At 51.4% G+C, this 5371-nt stretch overlaps 1 long non-coding RNA gene across 1 annotated transcript; it reads right to left on the bottom strand.

Moving 5' to 3' along the window:
• Positions 1-1159: 1159 nt before the first annotated feature.
• Positions 1160-5159, bottom strand: LOC142584455 (uncharacterized). The gene is made up of 3 exons (XR_012828793.1): positions 4789-5159; positions 2571-2613; positions 1160-1347 (listed from the first exon to the last, which is right to left on the bottom strand). It is a non-coding gene; the product is annotated as an uncharacterized LOC142584455 (long non-coding RNA).
• Between the last annotated feature and the right edge of the window lie 212 nt (positions 5160-5371).

Here is a 5371-nt window from a genome sequence, read left to right as displayed (position 1 = left end):
CAGCCGTTCGCGCCTCCGTCCGCGCTCCTGGGCCAAGCAGCTCCCAACGCCACCCGCTTCCCCGCGTCTCCAGGCCGCACGTGCGACATTTTACGACGCACCGGGACGGCGACGCGGGTTCTCTGCCGCCGAAGAGCGCCTCCTGACCCACTAACAAAGCGCCCCGCTGTTTCTGTCCTCTGCGAAGCCCGAAAACGGTGGTCTTCCACATTTTTGGGGCGAAGTTACTTTTCAGCCGCCATGCAGTTTGTCAACATCCTTTACAGGTACGTATATATGGAAAATGCGGCCGCTGAATGCTCTCGTTCTGCTCAGCCAATCTTTCAACAGTTCATATATGCTGTTTCCGTTCCTCTCAAATGATATTGCGGTGTCTGACTTGTCGAACCTGCACAGTGGATTACGAGGGATGCCGCATGTGGAAGACGACGTTGCGGCACAAGCGCTGTCCTGCGTCGTCCTCGCGTTGCCTCTTGCGCTGTTCGTGCTCCGTGTGGAGCATCAGACAGCTCAGTCGGTCGCCTCCAGCGTAGAAGTGTGCCCGTCGTGGCCGGGAGTCGAACCGGCAACCTGGTGCACGGCAGCAGGACGCCGTCCACAAACCCGGCCGGTGTCCTTTTCCGAGCGAGCGGGAAAAGCCGCAAGCTCCGGTCGAAATCGCGGCGCCTGACGAGCGTCGTGGTCGTTGGGCGGAATAGCCGGCTCTGCGCGGGGTGAGCGCAGCGAGTTCTTCTTTCACGCACTCGGACGGGTACGTGCGTGCCGATCGCCCCCGTGTGGCGCCCCTCTCACATTCGTAATGGCACGGCACTATCCGCGATAAGCCCCCGATAAGCGCCCTGCTCTATCATTACCACGTGCCGGCTGCCGCTGCGTGGTGGGGCTGCACTGCAGTGGCGGCCCACCGCGTGTGAGTCGGAACTGCCGGCCGGCCGCTACGCGGAGGGCCAAGCCAGGCGTGTCGGCTCGGCCGCGAGGCGCCCAATTACAATCGTGGCCCGCGAAACACCGCCGCCGCGGCTTTCTTTCATTTCTTTTTTTCCCGGATTTTAGCGCCCTCGATATCACGAGGTATCACGCCCCCAAGAAAGCAGCAGAAAAAGGGGGAAAAAAAGAAAGATGACCGTCCATCTCTTATTCGGAAGTACGTGTAGGCATAAAGTATTCTTTATTACTCCACCGAGATAGCAGCAGGTCGACGGCAAGAGTTGGGCGCAGGTTTTCAGCTGAACTGCTTCCGTCTCAGTTGTGCGTGCGGAGGCTGCGACGTCTCAAATCACAATGGCCCCGAGCATCCCCGGGTTCTTCATCCTCAATGTTTCTCTTCTTCTAGGAAGCTCTTCATACCTATTCGAACACATGCGAGACACAGAAGTGCAATTGTTAGATAGCGAATAAGCCGATTTTTAACGTGGAAAAAAAAATAAACATCCTCGTGAACGTTCGAACCAGTTTTTGGTTCCCTCTTCTTCCTACTTTTTTTTTTATTTTTGAGTCTACAAAATTGACTCGAACCACGACACTACAGATGAATTATCCGCCCAAGCGGACTACAAGAGAAAGAAAATCAATTGATTTGCTAATGAAACTAATTACAATAATTAAATTCCTAACTACTAATTTTACGCCATTTGTTTATATAGGAAAGTTGAAGGGAACCGCCATAAGATTCGGGTTCCGGGTTTCTCCATTTCAAGATGACCCCGTCGACCGAAATAACCGTGGCGTGAAACGATTAGTTCAGCCTGCCTAACTATACGCACGATACATTGCGAAGCGCGACTCACGGTGGAACCCCCCTTAGACTTGGCAGGAAGGCCTAAAGTAACGCTTCGCCGTACCACGTGATGAAGCGGTCCTTCTCCACCCCGTTGCCGAAGTGACGACGCGTCCATCCGGGAGTTGCGCCAAACTCCAATCGGAATCAGCTCGTGGGAAGAAAGGTAGTGCGACGGGTGCTTCATTTTTACTCCGCTTACGTGTTTTCGTCACGGAGGAGTTCGACGGAGGGCCGCGCTTCGCGGTGCCACGTGAGCAGTCAGCTAGATTAAGCGAGTGTCAATCGACGACGCCAGTGATTTCTGTCTACACGGCCATTTTGAAATGGAGAAACGCTGAACTAGACTCCCTTCAACTTGCCAGTACAAACTGGTGCCGTAAACTTTGTAACTTGGAAGTTAATGAATGCGATTAGTTGAATGAATAAATATGGTTGCTATATTTTTTTTTTGTCCTGCATATTGTGCACTCCTGGGCAGATTCACCTGTAGTGACGTAATTCGAGCAAAGCTAGTAGGTTCTTTCTTTTTTAAGAAGTGTTCGAGGTAAAGAAATAAGCACGCTGTATTCAGGGCTTCAAAGATTTTAGCAAAGTGAAAAATATAATACCAAATTCGTTTTAAAAGGTTGAAACATAAATGCTCCTAAGTTCCTTAATGGTACCCAATTGGTTACGTTCCTTTTAAACCTTTTCATCATCAACTCATATGCGATCAGGTAAAATATTCTTCCCACACAGAAAGTCAGGCATGCAGAAGTGGTTTACGCGCATTATATTGCTGTTAACTTACGTTAAAATCCCCACCAGTTCAGTCTAGTCCGTTGTGTCGTCACCTGCAGAAAGCAAAAAGCACCGGTGAAGTGTTTTCCGAATAGCGCGACGACACGAATATATGCAGCATCAACATGCCAACCTAACCCGCGATGCTGCACCTTCATCTCCGCGTCGATACCAACAAGAGCGGTTGTTATACGACAAGGATGAGGTTGTTATACCACAAGGATCAGGATGTTTACTTTTTTTTCACTGAAACGGAGATATATATGTTGTCTTCGGCACCTAATCGGGGCATTCAAACATAAAGTTTCTTTTTTTTTTCAAGTTCTTATCATACAGGCGGTAATAAGAACCGACTTGAACAGCAATAATGTTCCTGTCTGGTCTTCGGGTCCCAGGAAGACAACGCAGCAATCAAAAGAAATGTCGAAATTGTGCAAAGGATGTATCCTAAAGAGTAACTCAAACTAACAAAACCGACGTATTGCATGTCGCAGTGGAACGAGTATACCCCTATTTTGAGGATATGACATTTACAAAAATCACGGGAATGAAGTAAAAGCTTTTCTGTAGAGCTGCAAACTGATTTTGATTTTGCTTACTGGTGGAGGAGGAGTGGTAGCAGATTTTAATGAAGAGAAAAGAGGAGAGGTCAGCCCGGAGAGCTTGTCTCCAGCCTCACTGGGGTAAGAGGAATGTACCTCTCACTTCCTCTTACCCCTCACTGGGGTAAGAGGAAGTGAGAGGTACAGGGCAAGGTATACGTGGCTGGTGATTATGATATACGGTACAATGAGATGCTGTATACATGTTGTCCAACGCATGGATGTGCGCGTTAGACACACTACGCGCAAGAGTAATCTTGCCCACACAAAACGTTATCGCGCAGACACCTTTCGCACTGTCTTGACATCTCAGGGATCATGCAGAGACAACCGTCTAAGCTAGTCTCATATAGAAAGTTCAAGAGTGATCTTATGGTGCGTTGGGTATGGTCAACGCTTCTCTACGCACATGAAATCTTTTTTTCCCAATAGGGGCGGGAGTCCAAGCAGTCAACACTAAACTTGTCCTTGGAGGGAAGGACACTAAACGTGTCCTTCGCTGGGCCGCATACTGAGGGCACGCGCAAAGTATGTGACCTATGTGCTGACTGATGGAGCATTTACGTCACTCAATCGGGCGTAGTTTACACGAGTTTGATATGCTTTCTGGGCCCGTATATCCGAAGTATTTCTTTTTGCTATATATAGATTCTATGCGTACCTATACGGTATAATTGTGCGTATATTCCCTTTATTATCATCCATCCACCATACGCAACCGGCCAATCTTGATGGCAGGAAGGGTGCCGCTCGGACGGCGGACAGCGCGAAGCGTGGACGGTCGTGACTGCACACCTAAATGTTATTAACTTAAATTAAGTCCTCGCAATGTATCTTGGTTTGCACCTAAGACGTGTATCGTTAATATATAACGTAACAAGTTAACAAACAACTCCACCCAAACTGAAACCAGTGCGCAGCACGCGTGTGTAGACTCGTGCTTCCACACTCGGGAACAGCGTAAATAGATTCTTCGGCGCACTACGCGAGCGCTCATACCTCGCGTGCATGCGCGTGCCGATGCTGGTGAGTCGGCGGCTCAGTCGCTGGGGCGTCGGTTTCGGTACACGCAGAGACTGAAAGATAACCGGGAGTCTGAAAGCTGTCAAATTCTGCCTTGCTTGCTGCCGACAACCTTTATCATTTGTTCCAATCAGACATGCGACTCAGAAAGGGTGTTGCTTGCTGAAGGAGTACCTATGTATAGCCTCGCAAAAAGTGCAAATTGATCAGACAGGTTCTGACAGCCATTAGAGCTTGTCAGAAGATGGCCAAGATGGTGTCCGGAACAGGCGCCTCGGAAACGACCCTCGTCGGGCTATTTATTTGGTTATTTATTTATTTATTTTGAACCGCTTATGCGCAAGACTGTGTGGTATGCGCGAGAGCTTGCCGGGATAATGGCGATTTCATTCCAATTATTTTCCTTTTCGCGCTTCGTCAGTGAGCCAAGCGGTGTTCCGCCTGTACAATATCGCCGGAATCGGCCGACCGTGAACGGCGGGTGACGAAGGAATAGGATCGAGCGAAATGCATCGTGACGGTGTGCCGGTTCTCGGTTAAAGCCGCTTGACGTCGCCATGCAAGCGTCTGATGCTAAACAACAAACCAGTGAGAAAGACGCACATGTTTAGCGTGCTCTCCGCCCCATCGGTGCGTACGCTGTCACCCCGTGGTTCAATCCGGGTCGAGCGCAATCATTAGGACCAAATTGATTCCGCCCCAGTCGCCGCCAGGCCAACGGATGTGGTGCAGACAGCGGCGGCTGAAGCGCCAGCCGCGAGGGCGTCCCGCTCCTTTAATGAGCTGGTGCTCGCGGGGCGCTACGCCACCGGGACTGAGCAGCTGCGGTGTGGGCAAGCCGCCGTTCGACGCCCTCCCCCCGCTCTGCCAAGGCTCGCATCGCGCTATTGCGCATCGGGCGCGCATCCTCCGACCGATTCGGGAATACTGTGCGCACCACGCAATCCCTCCTACGCGGCGCGCGGGCCGCGGGCCCGCGCGCGTGGCACCCACGTGCGAGGCGAAGAAACGAGCAAACAAAACCGCAAACACAGGACGACCGGCCGCCACAAAGGCGGCGGAAGACGAACGTAACGAGAGTCGCCTCCACTCGGCGTGCTCGCACAATGGCACGCTACGCTGGAACGCGGAGAAAGCTGCCGCGCCACCGAACGAGCGTCGTCCCACGTCGCGCATGAAGCGGCGC

Source organism: Dermacentor variabilis, chromosome 6, assembly GCF_050947875.1.
Source record: "Dermacentor variabilis isolate Ectoservices chromosome 6, ASM5094787v1, whole genome shotgun sequence".
NCBI lineage: Eukaryota > Metazoa > Arthropoda > Arachnida > Ixodida > Ixodidae > Dermacentor > Dermacentor variabilis.
This window is presented reverse-complemented; position numbering and strand designations above follow the sequence as displayed.